At 42.8% G+C, this 16,254-nt stretch overlaps 1 long non-coding RNA gene across 1 annotated transcript; it reads right to left on the bottom strand.

The window, feature by feature from the left end:
• Positions 1-489: 489 nt before the first annotated feature.
• On the bottom strand, positions 490-13,892 carry LOC148142144 (uncharacterized). The gene is made up of 3 exons (XR_015752202.1): positions 13,804-13,892; positions 2,770-2,936; positions 490-2,114 (listed from the first exon to the last, which is right to left on the bottom strand). It is a non-coding gene; the product is annotated as an uncharacterized LOC148142144 (long non-coding RNA).
• Positions 13,893-16,254: the final 2,362 nt, after the last annotated feature.

The following is a 16,254-nucleotide window of genomic DNA, read 5'->3' on the forward strand; positions in this document are numbered from 1 at the left end:
ATTTTGATATGCATCCTTTAGATGAGATTTTAAATCCATTGTCAGACCACAACAAAACGACGGTTGGAGGAAGAACGCCTCATCTTCCGGCTTGGAACCCTCCAACCACAAGGGATGAACTCGGATTTCACCAGTTTCCTCATTTCCCCTCCCCCCACCCTGTCTCAGTCAAATCCATCAAATTCAGCACCGCCTTCCTAACCTGAGATCTTCTTCCCGACCTCTCCGCCCCCACCCCAGTCTGACCTATCACCCTCACCTTGACCTCTTTCCACCTATCACATTTCCGACGCCCCTCCCCCAAGTCCCTCCTCCCTACCTTTTATCTTAGCCTGCTGGACAAACTTTCCCCATTCCTGAAGAAGGGCTTATGCCCGAAACGTCGATTCTCCTGTTCCCTGGATGCTGCCTGACCTGCTGCGCTTTTCCAGCAACACATTTCCAGCTCTGATCTCCAGCATCTGCAGCCCTCACTTTCTCCTCATGAGATTTTAAACCCCATTCAATTGGAAATAGAAGATTGTCTGCCTAGTTAAGACCAGAAAACACCGGAGCCAAAGTAGATCATTCTGTCATTTAATAAGATCACGGCTGATCTGATGCTCCTCTATTGCACTTCCCTATCTTTTCCCACAGCCCTTTTGTCCCTTAATGATTAGAAATCTGCCTATCTCATGCATGAATACACTTAACAATACAATTCAATGGAACAAAATTGCTGTTTTCAGTCGACTGACAAATGTATTCTTTGACCAAAACCCCCACAACACAGGTCATTATGGAATTGCTGTTTGTAAGGGCTTGCTGTGGGCAAATTGGCAGCAACTTAAATCACAAACATCAGGTGGGCTGGAATCAGACACAATGTCAAGATTGTAAAAAATTCACATCTGAGCACAATCCACTTCCGATCTGACAACATCAAATTTTAAAAGAGATGAATTGTTCCAGTTATTTTCAAGATGCCTGGCATTCCCATTAACTTCAGTATGTCACTGTCACTCATAGTTCCTGTGAATTGTATCATTAAAAGCATCCGACTTGACAAGTGAAAGAAAGACTTTGCACTTACATTACACCTTTCTTGACCTTAGGACATCCCAAATAGCTTTATATCCAACAAAATACTTTTGAATTAATTATGCAACATTAAAGGAAAACAAAGTTTGCATTTATATGGCAACTTTTCACAAAGGCCAGGTCTCAAGCTCCTTTACATGCAATGAAACATTGTTGGGTGTGTAGTCTGTATTGCATTGTAGGAAGTGAGCCAGTAATTAGTGCATAGCCAGCTCCCCCAAATGACATTGGTCTGTGTCTGTTGTGATTCAGATTGAAGGATATATAATATATAATGGCCAGGTTACCAGGTATTGCCCTGCTGTTAAATCCATCAGAGAGGGCTGATGGAGCCTTGGTTTAGCATCTCACCCTAAAGACAGCACCTCTGACAGTGCTGCCAACCGTCAGTACTACACTGAGTACCAGTCTTCAGTTTTGAAATGGGACTCAAACACATGACCTTCTAACTCAGAGATGGAAGTGCTATGAATTTTACAAATTGAAAACATGCAAACGTAAATGTAGAGCTGGTTCATTGAATGTATCCAATGACTTGAAGACCATTATAATAGTTTTCACAAGATCATTATTGAAGAGTTCAAAGATCCCTCAATCTCATCAACAAAGAAGTGTCATTTTCTCAAAAAACAACGGACACAAAAGTCTGTTCCGTCTCGCTAACTGTTCCAAATTACAGCTGCCATATTCCACATTGCAATGTTTTTCCCCCAAGACTACCTTGTTTTATCAAGACAAGCTGGAGAAGGCTAAATCTCAAAGGGCAAAGAATCTTCAGAGTGAAAATACGAGATATGTTCCAAATAACGTCAAGAGTTAAAGTCAAGGTTGGAAGAGCTTTCAATTAAATATGTAATACAAGCAGAAACAGTTGTACTTTGATAGCTGATTTTTAGGTACAAATTCATCTGGGAAAACCAACAGTGGGATAGATCCTAAATAATCATTGCAGAAAATATTAATGTGCCTTGGCCAGAAGTTGCAATATCACAGGGAACAGATGTTTGCAAACAGATAGAACCCCCGTCAGAGACCTATAATGTAAAAAACAAATTAGTGAAACATTCTGAAAAACACAGAGATTACAGATGCAGCACATCAACTGGAAAGGATTTATGACATGTAAATACTGGTTCTCAGCTATGAATCCAGCGAGTGAAAGGATGAGCAGGTGGCAGAGAAACTGGAAGTGAATTGGGGCCAAGGATTCCTCACAAGCCTTCACCTATGTACCATTTATCAAGTTTAAATTTTGTTTTCCAACCTTCTCAGTTTGAGTGCTGCAAATCTGTCCCAAAGAGGTATTCGTTTACTTGCTATTTTAAACTGTGTTTTCAATCACAATCATTACTTATTAAAAGACTGCTGAATACTGGTCTATAGTCTGTACATGAAAGTAACTAGAACAGATGGAGTTGTTATGGTCTGGTAATATTACTGTGAGAAATTAATCCATGTGTAACTGTATCACTTGTCCAATGTTCCTTTGTAGACTATCATACACACTGCTGTGTGAGATCATATCCATCAGTACCAACTAATATCCGAGATTCTTGTTTGTACTGTGGCATTATGAACATCAAACGTTCTGTCACAAGGGCTATTCACCGCGAGTAGCTTAGAAACATTTAAGAAGCAGCAAGAAGGGTGAAAACTGGTGGGAAAATGTTTGCACAAGCTTATGCTCACCAGCAATGTAGTATGGTGGTAATGTTCCTGCCTCTGAACCAGGGCATCTGGGTTCAAGTCCTGCCTGTTCTGATGGTGAGTAATAACATGGTTGAACAGGTCGATTAGAAAATATCTACAAATGCCAGCATTAGGGCAAATGGACTGGAACTTCTGTGGAATTTTATCTGAAATCATGAATGAAAGAAAAATAAAATATTATTCACTTAGTCATCCTTTGCTTTTCTAGTTCTAGCTTGTCTATATCATCTTTCACCAGCTTTGCCATTCTTTTCCTTTTTGTTTTCACTAACGTTCACGCCTTCTGCCATCAATACACAGTTGGAGTGTGTACCATCTGCGATGCTCCTTCGAAAGTACCTTCCAAACGGTGGTCTCTAACCCCTTAAATGACAGGAGCAGCAGGCACAAAGGGACACCATCACCTGCAGGCTCCTCTCCGAGCCACACGCTGCCCTGACTTGGAGAAATCCAGCTGTTCTTTTCCCACTGCTGGGTGAAAAATCCTGTAACTCCCTGACAGACTCTGCTGTTCCTTCACTCCAAGGGCGGCAATGGTTCAGGAAGGCAGCTCACCACCAGTCAGGGATGGGGAATGGGCGACAGAATTTTGTCCCTGTCAGTGACACCCACATCCTGTAAAAGAATAAAGGAAACCTTTTGCCAAGGTCTGGTTCCTGCTGAGGTACTGCCCGATGGACAGGACAGTCAGGTTTTTTTTCCAGTGTTCGATTAAGTTCCACCTCATTAAGCCAAAAGTTAATCAGCTGCCCTGCGGTTTATTGCATCAATATAACACGGAAGCATCTACGCTTTCAATAACATTTTACAGTTTGGACATTTCAAACAATGTTGTTAGAACCACTGTGATTTTCATAGCAGTGAAAAACGGTTGAAAAATATCATCCAGATTCCATGTTCATTCGTTCTCAATAACATAACGTCGCAAAACTTGCAAGGCTTTACCATGTTGAAAATCATGAACTTAGTTACAGCTGTCAGGCTCAAATAACTTCTCCCAATTCTAATTTCATTGTTGCCTGGGAGCATTTAATTCCAGCTATTAGACACACCCAAGAGCACCATGGTAAGTGCATTAAGGCTGCAGCTGTTTGGCTCCGATACAAAATAATCTCCTGCAGAGATGTTCTGATTAGTTTCTATCTTCCAGGCTGGGCTTTATTTTGTTTAGATTTCTATAAAAAGGGATTCTGTAAAATAAAAGGTGAGGTACGGTAGCTCGGTGGCCGGCAATGCAGTCTCATAGTGCAAGGGATCTGAGTTGGTTTCCGGGTTTGGGCGACTGTGTGGAGTTTCTCCGTGTGTGGTGGGTTTTCGTCTGGTGCCCCAGTTTCATCCCACAATCCAACGATGTGCAAGTTAGGTTAATTGGCCATGCTAAATTGTCCTGTAATGTTCAGGGACACACCAGTTCAGTTGGCTATGCTAAATTGTCCTGTATTGTTCAGGGATGTGCTGGTTAAGGTGGATTGGCCATGCTAAATTGTCCTGTATTGTTCAGGGATGTGCTGGTTAAGGTGGATTGGCCATGCTAAATTGTGCTGTATTGTTCAGGGATGTGCTGGTTAAGGTGGATTGGCCATGCTAAATTGTGCTGTATTGTTCAGGGATGTGCTGGTTAAGGTGGATTGGCCATGCTAAATTGTCCTGTATTGTTCAGGGATGTGCAGGTTAAGGTGGATTGGCCATGCTAAATTGTCCTATAGTGTTTAGGGATGTACTGGTTGGGTTAATTGGCCATGCTAAATTGTCCCATAATGTTCAGGGATGTACAAGTTAGTTGGCTATGCTAAGTTGTCCTGTAATGTTCAGGGATGTGCAGGTTAAGGTGGATTGGTCATGCTAAATTGTCCTGTAATGTTCAGGGATGTACAAGTTAGGTTGGCTATGCTAAATTGTCCTGTAATGTTCAGGGATGTGCAGGTTAAGGTGGATTGGCCATGCTAAATTGTCCTGTAATGTTCAGGGATGTGCAGGTTAAGGTGGATTGGCCATGCTAAATTGTCCTGTAATGTTTAGGGATGTACTGGTTGGGTTAATTGGCCATGCTAAATTGTTTCATAATGTTCAGGGATGTACAAGTTTAGATTAGATTACATTATAGTATGTAAACAGGCCCTTCGGCCCAACAAGTCCACACCGACCCGCCGAAGCGCAACCCACCCATACCCCTACATTTACCCCTATACCTAACACTATGGGCAATTTAGCATGGCCAATTCACCTGACCTGCACATCTTTGGACTGTGGGAGAAAACCGGAGCACCCGGAGGAAACCCACGCATAGGTTGGCTATGCTAAGTTGTCCTGTAATGTTCAGGGATGCGCAGGTTAAGGTGGATTGGCCATGCTAAATTGTCCTGTAATGTTCAGGGATGTGCAGGTTAAGGTGGATTGGCCATGCTAAATTGTCCTGTAATGTTCAGGGATGTGCAGGTTAGGGTGGATTGGCCATGCTAAATTGTCCTGTAATGTTCAGGGATGTGCAGGTTAGGGTGGATTGGCCATGCTAAATTGTCCTGTAATGTTCAGGGATGTGCAGGTTAGGGTGGATTAGCCATGATAAATTGTCCTGTATTGTTCAGGGTTGTGCAGGTTAAGGTGGATTGGCCATGATAAATTGTCCCATAATGTTCAGGGATGTGCAGGTTAAGGTGGATTGGCCATGATAAATTGTCCCATAATGTTCAGGGATGTGCAGGTTAAGGTGGATTGGCCATGATAAATTGTTCCATAACATCTCAGGATGTGCAGGCGAGCTGGATTAGCCATGGGCAATGTGGGCTTATGGGGATGAGGTGGGGAGAGAATTGGTCTGGGTGGGATGCTCTTCAGAGGGTCACTGCTGACTTGATGGGCTGAATGGCCTCAATCTGCAGTGTGGGGATTCTGGTTCCCAGTCCTGCAATCTGAGAATCAATGTGACCTAAAGCAACAGGAAAACCCCTGATTTGGCATTGCACGTTTCACACTCCCTACTCTTTCTTTCCTTTCGTAATTAAAATTCATGGGTTTTGGGGCCAGTCTCTGGAGCTGGAACATGACAAAGCAGATGGAAGGATAGTGTGGGGGTCGGATGATGGGAGGGTTTTGGGGGTGGGAGGGGTCAGAGAAGGGATGGGGAGAAAAAGGGAGAGGAATGATAAAGTAAAAGAGGGAGAGCAAGTGTAAAGGGAAGAGGAGAATGGGGTGTTGAGAAGGGGAGCAAGTAACATTGATTGGCTATGGGAGAAAGAAAGAAAATTAAAACACAAATCAGGAGAATTTGAAAATAATATGAAGCAGTTGAACTATCGGAGGATAAAATACTTTTGAAGTAACAGTGTTTAAGCACAAAATCCAACATGATTTCCATTTGTGTATTTTGGTTGGTGCATATTAACCTGAAGAAGGGCTTATGCCCGAAACGTCGATTCTCCTGTTCCTTTGATGCTGCATGACCTGCTGCACTTTTCCAGCAACACATTTTTAAGCTCTGATCTCCAGCATCTGCAGTCCTCACTTTCTCCTAGCATATTAACCACATAAAAGGATACAGAAAGAATGCCCAAAGAGCTATTTCTCAGTCATGCATTCACACCTCGACATATCTCAATTTGAAACAAGATTCGGTAAAAGAATTATTCACTGTTCTTACTGAGAGACCTTGGGCTCACATGGAGCACAATTCACATATTGTCTACAACATCAGACCAATAGCACCTCCTTTGAGTGTGGCTTCACACTGAGAGCGTGCGATCGATGAAATTAGGCTTAAGCCTCTGCTTTATTTTGCAAGCAGAAAACACAGGAGCACAGATAGCTTGTTCACAACAGAACATATGGAAAAGAATATATTTTGAAACTGTCATCTTTGACATGAACAGATGTGAAGTCTAAGCTAAAGAGATGAGCAGCCTCTGAGTTAAGGGTCACTGACAACACATTATTCTGCTTGTTTAACCATGAGCAAGATTTGAATATTTGTCACTTAATTAAAATTTAATCCAGATTTCCTGCAGCAGCAATGTTGGGCCCTGAGGCTGTACATGATTTTTTTGCCTTGAACAATTTGCCTAATGGGATTGTGACTGTGTGAATGGCACGTGATGATATAATTTTACATCCGGATGGTTGTAGATTCGTGATTGATACAGCAAGGATGTTGCCAAAATGGGTGCCAGGCAAATGCGATCTCTCAGTTCCTGTGGTCTTAATATTATCTCAATGACATTGCTAATCTCCCACTCCAAACTAGTGCTTTTTAGATTTTGGATGCAATTTAAAGGGCCTCTTTGCACAACTACTAACAAACAGGATTTGCGTTAGATCAAGATTTCGGTGGTTGGTGGAATGAGATGTCACAACAGTAAACAAAATAATTGATTACAGAATCTCTTGCTCATTATGGGAGGTGGTGCCATAGTAATCCAGCACCTCAGGCAAATACTCTGGGTTCAAATCTCACCATCACAGATGGAAAAATTTGAATTCAATAAAAGTCTGGATTAATAAAATGAATCTAATGTCAATTGACGTAAAAGTCCACTTGGTTCACTAGTGTCACTTACGGAAGCAAATCTGCCGGCCTTACCTGGTCTGGCCCACATATGTTTCCAGACCTGAACACAGCCATGTGGTTAACTCTAAACTACCCTCTGGGCATTTAGGGGTGGGTAATAAATGGTGGCCTAGCCAGAGACAGCCACATACCATGAATGAATTTTAAACACAACTAGTCTTCTTCCTATCGGAAAGATGTTATGAAACTTGAAAGGGCTTAGAATAGATTTAGGAGGATGTTGCCAGGGTTGGAGGATTTGAGCTACAGGGAGAGGTTGAATAGGCTGGGGCTATTTTCCCTGGAGCGTCGGAGGCTGAGAGGTGACCTTATAGAGGTTTATAAAATCATGAGTGGCATGGATAGGGTAAAAAGACAAAGTCTTTTCCCTGGGGTGGGGGAGACCAGAACTAGAGGGCATAGGTTTAGGGTGAGAGGAGTAAGATATAAAAGAGACCTAAGGGGCAATATTTTCATGCAGAGGGTGGTACGTATATTTGAATGAGCTGCCAGAGGAAGTGGTGGAGGCTGGTACAATTACAACATTTAAAAGGCAGCTGGATGGGTATATGAATAGGAAGGGTTAGGAGGGATATGGGCCGGGGGTGCTGGCAAATGGGACTAGATTTGGGTTGGGATATCTGGTTGGCATTGATGAGTTGGACCAAAGGGTCTGTTTCCTTGCTGTACATCTCGATGACTCTATGACTCTATGACCAGCTATTCTCACCCAGTGATGGTAGAACAAATGAGCTGTGACCACATGACTGAAATGAAAATAAAGCATCAAATGAAATGGATTAAAATTTTGATTCACAAAGCCAAAAGTAAATATGAACAAGGAATTCCAATCTGACTCAACCATCAGACATTAACATTCACCCCATCTGCAACAGCCAAATGTTTCTTTCATATTTCCAGTGTTGGTAGCTGAACCCACTGTATCTGGACATTTTGTCCACATGTTGAGCACTTTTTGAATGGCCAAATTTCAACTTACTTCTATGTCTTCTGTTCCATTGACAGATGGGGTTTAATGTAGGAAAGTATGATGGGCATGCACTTGGTAGGAATAATTAAAAGGCAGACTACTCCAAAAACAGTATAGTGCAGAGGGATTTCGGTGTTCTTGTGTGTGAAACACAAAACATTAGCATGCAAATACAGGAAGAAATTAAGAAAGCAGGTGGAATATTGACCTTTGTTGCTAGGGAGGTGGAGTTTAAAAATAAGGAAGTCTTGTTACAATTGTACAAGGTGATGATGAAGCTAGAGGACTGTGTATGGTTTTGATTCCTGTATTTAAGAAATGATGTATTGGCCCTAGATTGATTCCAGGAATGAAGCTGTTGACTTATCAAGATTGACTGAACTGGGTTACAAGAATAATTGTATTGGAAGGCAGCTTGACAAGGTAGATCATACATTGTGGAAACAAGCCATTCAGCCCATCAAGTCCACACTGATCCCTCTGAAGGTGTATCCCACCCAGACTCACCCCCTAACCAATATTTCCCATGACTAATCCATCTAACCTGCACATCCCTGGACAGTATGGCCAATTTAGCATGGCCCACCCACCTAAACTGCATATGTTTGATCTGTGGGAGGAAACAGGACCACCCAGAGGAAACTCATACAGAAAGAGGGCGAATGTGCAAACTTGACACAGATGGTCACCCGAGGCTGGAATTGAACCTGATTCCCTGGGGCTTGAGGCAGCTGTGCTAACCACATCACTGTTCTTTGTTGTGGTTCTGTTCGCCGAGCTGGAAGTTTTTGTTGCAAACGTTTCGTCCCCTGGCTAGGCGACATCATCAGTGCTTGGGAGCCTCCTGCGAAGCGCTTCTTTGATGTTTCCTCCGGTGTTTATAGTGGTCTGTCCCTGCCGCTTCCGGTTGTCAGTTTCAGCTGTCCGCTGTAGTGGTTGGTATATTGGGCCCAGGTCGATGTGTTTGTTGATGGAGTTTGTGGATGAATGCCATGCCTCTAGGAATTCCCTGGCCGTTCTCTGTCTGGCTTGCCCTATGATAGTAGTGTTGTCCCAGTCGAATTCATGTTGCTTGTTGTCTGCGTGTGTGGCTACTAAGGATAGCTGGTCGTGTCGTTTCGTGGCTAGTTGATGTTCATGTATGCGGATTGTTAGCTGTCTTCCTGTTTGTCCTATATAGTGTTTAGTGCAGTCCTTGCATGGTATTTTGAACACTACATTCATCTTGCTCATGTTGGGTATCGTTCTGGTGAGTTGTTGTCTGAGCGTGGCTGTTGGTTTGTGTGCCGTTATGAGTCCTAGGGGTCGCAGTAGTCTGGCAGTCAGTTCCAAGATGCTCCTGATGTATGGTAGTGTGGCTAGTTCTTTTGGTTGTGGTGTGTCACCGTTCCGTGGTCTTTCTCTTAGGCATCTGCTGATGAAGTTGCGTGGGTATCTGTTTTTGGCGAATACCTTGTATAGGTGTTCCTCTTCTTTTTGCAGTCCTGGTGTACTGCAGTGTGTTGTGGCCCTTTTGAATAGTGTCCTGATGCAGCTTCGTTTGTGTGTATTGGGGTGGTTACTTTCATAGTTTAGGACTTGGTCTGTGTGTGTGGCTTTCCTGTATACCCTTGTAGTGAATTCTCCGTCTGGTGTTCTCTGTACCATCATGTCTAGGAATGGGAGTTGGCTATCCTTTTCTTCTTCTCTCGTGAATTGGATTCCTGTGATGTGGCGTTGATGATCCGGTGTGTTTTTTCTATTTCCGTGTTTTTAATGATTACAAACGTGTCATCGACATATTTGACCCAGAGTTTGGGTTGAATTTGTGGTAGGACTGTTTGTTCTAACCTTTGCATAACTGCCTCTGCTATGAGTCCCGAGATTGGTGATCCCATGGGTGTTCCGTTGATTTGTTCGTAAATCTGGTTGTTGAATGTGAAGTGTGTTGTGAGGCACAAGTCCAGTAGTTTAAGTATGCCGTCTTTGTTGATAGGTTCAGCGTCCTGTTTTCTGTTCTGTATGTCCAGTAGGTTGGCTATTGTTTCTCTGTTGTGTGTTAGTTTGGCCATTTTTTCTTTTCATGCCGTTTTTTGCGGAGTGTAGTCCTGTTCTGTCCTATGGTGACAGCCTGTTCTATGGTCCGGGTCCATTCCTGATTCGTGGTTTTTGAAATTAACGACTTTTGGCGCGCAATTTCATGTCTGTATCTGTGAAGTCGGTTGTGCGCGTCTGTGATCAGTACCTGGATCATCCTGAATCCGTTCTGCTGGGCTGTTTCCCTGGCTTGTGGATTGTTGACTGGTGGAATGTATCTGACACATTGTGGAAGGATTCGATTCTTTCGGCATTCATGCTGGAACCGGAGTTGTTCGTATGTGGCGCTTAGTCGGTTAGCACAGAATTCCCATTTCCTGGCTTGTCTCAGCGTCTCTTGCCCGTAAGTGTTCAAAGTTTGTGCGAAGATTTGTAGCTCGGGTGCTCGTTGTTGTGGTTCTGTTCGCCGAGCTGGAAGTTTTTGTTGCAAACGTTTCGTCCCCTGGCTAGGCGACATCATCAGTGTTTAGGAGCCTCCTGCGAAGCGCTTCTTTGATGTTTCCTCCGGTGTTTATAGTGGTCTGTCCCTGCCACTTCCGGTTGTCAGTTTCAGCTGTCCGCTGTAGTGGTTGGTATATTGGGTCCAGGTCGATGTTGTGGTTCTGTTCGCCGAGCTACAAATCTTCGCACAAACTTTGAACATCATTGTTCTGCACAATGGCTTCATAATCAGTTGATTGTGTGGATTGAGAAGGGGAAGATTCTGCCTAGCCCAGCCCTCTCAGCAACTTTGAGAAAGTGACACACCCAGTGGACTATGGTATGATGTGAACCACTTCACTTTTTAAAGCTTTCAGTTCTGCACAAAATACCGTTAGCTAAATTGAGAACCTTGGAGATTCAGGTTAAATCCTGGGCATGGATAACAAATGAATTGTTACTCACTGGAAACATTACAGCAGAGTTGTATTGCTGCACTGAGTAGGGTGTTTCAGAGTTTGGTGTAAGGAGAAACTTGTATTTCTAACTTTTTTATGGCCTCAGTGTAGAAACCCACGACAATGTTATCACGTTTGCAGGTGGCACTACACAAGGACAGAAAGCGGGGTCTGAAAGTTCTGAGATTACAAAATTAATTAAACAAGATAAGTAAGTGGGCAGAGCAATGCAAATTTGTGGAAAGTTGTACATTGCCACTCCTTGAATGAATGAGGTCCAAAGTGCTTAGGACTCAGCACTAAGCATATCCAACTAGGTGCAAAGCAGCAATACACAAGACTGGTTGAATGGTGAATTACATAACCACAGAAGAGAGGACTTGAGGAGTAGCAATCAATCTCCATTGCATTAGTTGCACTCCATATTGAATACCATGTCCATTTCTCTTTATCCAGTGGCCAGTGTTATTGTGTTAAAATTCATATAATCTTAGTGGCTGTGGCACAATGCACATCCATATGGAAAGCAATGGGAGAGTTTCTATCTTTTATAACCATAGCCTGCCATCATTGTGTGTTGGAAGGATTTGCAGATTGTTAGTCAACATCTTCGATGACATCACAAACGCACCTTCCATGGCCGTCTGGTCCTGCAGTGGGTCTCAAACATGTAGCGTCGAACCCAGAGCTGGGAATGCTACCAATTGCACCACAAGAAACCCCGAAAGGCATTCAATTTCTGGAATCAGTGCAGGGAAAAGTTATAAGGAAAGATTGAAAGACTTGGGCTTTCCAAACTCAACAGGGGAATACTGATAGATAATTTTCCAGAGGAATCTGAGATTATTAACTACATAGGAGAGATTAACCAGGAATATGATTCTGACCCTGTCACTCACTCTATAAGATCGTGGCTGAAATGCCCCAGGTCTCAATATCTCTTTCACGCCAGCTCCTTATAGCCCTCAAATCCCTGCTATTTCAAAAATCTATCAACGTCCTCTTTCAATACTTTCATTGATCCAGACTCCACAACTCCCTGGGGTAGAGAAGTCCAGAGATTCTGGGAAATGAAATTCCTTCACATCTCCGTTTTAAATAAGTGTCCTTTTGTTCTGTAACTGTATCTCCTAGTTTGACACAAGCAATTGCTGCAAATTTTGGAGGAATGACTCCACCACAGGCTAAGTGGAGGACTAATCAACATCACTTCTGCAAATCAGGAGGCTACCATTTGGCTTCTGAGAATTGTATTCACTCAACAGTAATAATAATAGTTGTGATTATGAGTCTACATTATTACAGTAACATGTGCAGCACAAATGACTTCATTGAACTGATTTGGAAAGATTAATGTTGATGTAAGTCAATAGTAGAACTGGTTTATTGCTGAGGTGTGTTCAAGCTTGCATTGTTTCATCAGAGTGGTTTGAATCCAGCTGTATTTTGCCCCATTGTCTGGGTATCTCATTTGTGGAAAACTACGAGAGAACATCTCTTGCTAAGAGTGATACATGATTGGCGTAATATTTTATTGTTGGCAACATCACGATTTATTGCCCCTCTCTAACCGCCTTTGATGAATCACCTTCTTGAATAAACCAGAGTGGCTTGCTTGGCCACAGCAGGCAGTGACGAGCCAACAGCATTGCTGTGGATCTGGAGTGAGCAGATCAGGTAAGGACAGCTTCCCTAATGGATGCACATGGACCAGAAAACTTTCTTTAATAATCCATTAGTTTCATGGTCATCAAAGGCCTTTTTTATTCAAGGATTTTAGTGAATTAGTTGAATATAGATTTTCAAACTGCTCTGGTGGTAATGGACCTAATTTACCAATCAAAAGGTAGTGAGGTATTTGAAGTACAATTGCATACTACATTGATGAATGCTAAAACTATGAACTTCAATAGTGTACATGGACTTTTCACATCCTCAACTTTCATACACTCCTTTATTCTAGGTCCTATTGTTACCTTCACATGTTTAACCTTCAGGATGTCCCACTCTGATGGATGTTGGCTCATGACCTTGGCTCCTCAATAGCAATATTAAAGAAACCTTCTAACAAGTGTCTAATTGCTTTACAGATTCGAAGTAACTGGAATCATTTCTCTTGCCCCCTTGAGTTCTAGTCTACAATTGAGCTAAGTAAATATTCATCAAGAGAAGAGGAAGGGGTGGGAGAAGCCTCCTGCTATTTCATTTACTTGCATGCAGCTGGTGCAGTCGTACTGTACAAATCACCAGCACTTAATCCAGTTACAGTGGAAGCCCGGTGGAAAAACACAGCTGAAACTCTACCCACCACCTGTAATATTCTGCAACTCAATTGTACTTTGGTGCATTTCAGAAGCTCATTCCATCCATCTTACTGATCTGAATAAAATTACTGACTGCTGGGACTATATCAATAGATTCATAAACTGGTTATAAGTATTTTACTTATAATATATGCCAGATTTACGAGCAATACATGCTGACAAGTCAAGACATGATTTACTTCTGTTTGATCTATTTTTACTTACCCCTGAGGCCAGAAACAGTTTTTATTCATGCCGCGCAACATCTGTGTTGTTCCCTACACACAACCGTACCCTGCTTCCCCCCCAAACCACAGGAAACATTGTCCTCATACTGAGAGATTGACATCAGTTTGAATCACTTCGATATGAACTGAACTTGATCTTTAATGTATACACAGCATTCTGCCTCCTGGAGTGGAGCCAGTATGACGGCTGTGCTGTCTCATGCAATCGAAAGCACCAGTGGGCACTTGCACCCAAGATATTTCAACAGCGATCCATTTCTCTCTCTCAACCAGCGGTTGCTGCGAGAAGTTGGTTGAAAAAAATCTAGACTATTGACATAACTGTTTAGATTTTGGGAGCTGCTGCTGAAATCCTCATTCACATTCTCTTCAGAACTTAAAAGCATAAAAAAGGAGCAAGAGAAGACCTTTCAGCCCCGCAGGCCATTCTATCAGATCAATGGCTGCTCTGCCCCAAACCTCAATTCATCCTTCATGCCAATTCCCCATAGCCTTCAACTCCCTGATATTACAAAAATCTATCTGCACTTTAAATGCTTCCAGTGATCTTGCCTCCACAACTCTCTGGGGTAGAGAATTCCAGACATTGATTGCCCACTGGAAGAAGAAATTCTTTTGCATTTCGGTTTTAAATAAGCACGCCCTATTCTGTGACTATATCTCTGATCATGAGATTTCCCCACGAGTGGAGACATTTTCTTAGTGTCTACCCTCTGTCAATGGATTAAGACTAATGAATAAAGGCCTAACCTGTTCATTTGTTCTTGATAAATCAACCCCTTTCCCCCATGAATCAGCTGAGTGAAACTTGTTGGAATAACCTCAGTGCCAATACATCCATCCTTACATACAGGGACCAAAGCATAACAGGAGTGGCCTCATCCATGCACTTAGGCAAAAGTGAGGACTGCAGATGCTGGAAACCAGAGTCTAGATTAGAGTGGTGCTGAAAAAGCACAGCAGGTCAGACAGCATCCGAGGAGCAGGAAAATCAACATTTCAGGCAAAAGCCCTTCATCAGGAATGGATGAAGGGCTTTTGCCCGAAACGTCAAATTTCCTGCTCCTTGGATGCTGCCTGACCTGCTGTGCTTTTCCAGCACCACTGTCATCAATGTACTTTACAATTGTAACAAAACTTCCCTATTTTTAAGCTCCAACTCTCTACTGATAACGGCCAATATTCCATTTGCTTTCCCGATTTCTTGCCATATCTGCATACTAATTCTTGGTGCTTCATGCAGAAGAACACCCAGAACCCTCTGCACTGTACCATTCTGAAGTTTCCACCTGTTTAAATAATAGTCTGCCTTTTGATTCTTCTGATTAAAGTGCACAACTTCACAGTTCCCTATATTAATTTTGATCTGCTAAATTTTCGCCCAGTCACTCAGCCGATCCAAATTCCTTTGCAGGTTCCTTATGGCTTCATCACAATATGCGCTTTCACCTATTTCTGCATCATCAGAAAACTTGGATACATTTCACACGGCCCCTTCCATTGCTTCATTCACCCTAGATTAGATTTTCAATTGCAAACCTGGCTTATCTCCCATGTTCTGCCCCTTTTAAACATGAGGCCATTCAAACTTGTGTTTCCCATGTCTTAATTCCTGTCAAGTTCATTCTTTCATCACCCCTGTGCTTCATGACCTATAATGGCACCAAGTCAAGCAATGTCTTGATTTTAAAATTTACATTCTGTATTTCAAATCCATCTGTGGCCTGTCCTCTCCCTATTGCTATAATCTCCAACCCTCTGAGATGGCTGTATTCCTCTGATCCTTGCCTCATGTGCATTCCCACTTTTAGCCGAGTCTCCCCTACAGGTGGTCATGCCTTCAGTACCTAAGCCCCAAACTGTGGAATTCCTTCCCTGTCAAACATTCCAGGAGAAAGTGAGGACTGCAGATGCTGGACTCAGAGTCGAGAGTGTTGTGCTGGAAAAGCACAGCCAGTCAGGCAGCATTCGAGGAGCAGGAGAATCAATGTTTCGGGCATAATTCCTGATGAAGGGCTTATGCTCGATATGTCGATTTTCCTGCTCCTCGGATGCAGTCTAACCAGCTGTTCTTTTCCAGCACCACACTGTCAAACATTCTATCGCACTTCCCTCCTTAAAAAATTTCTGAAAACCTAAATTGTTGACCAAGTTTCTGGTCATTTGATCTGCTATCTCTTTATGCAGATGAGCGTCAGACCTTGAGATATTCCTGTGAAGTGCCTTGCGATGTTCCAGGGAATTGAAGATGTGAAATGAACATGACTCATTACTGTGTAATTGAGAATTTGAGGGATAAAATGAAGGAGTACACAATGTATAAAGGATAAATAACACACGGGAGAAGTGCGAAGGTTTATTCGCTTGAGCTGAATTCCAAAGCTCAGCTGTGGAGAGGAGCATGCAGGAGGCTGAATATGCTGCTCAC

This window comes from Chiloscyllium plagiosum, unplaced genomic scaffold, assembly GCF_037043375.1.
Source record: "Chiloscyllium plagiosum isolate Xiang-an unplaced genomic scaffold, Cpla_swu_hap1 HiC_scaffold_30, whole genome shotgun sequence".
NCBI lineage: Eukaryota > Metazoa > Chordata > Chondrichthyes > Orectolobiformes > Hemiscylliidae > Chiloscyllium > Chiloscyllium plagiosum.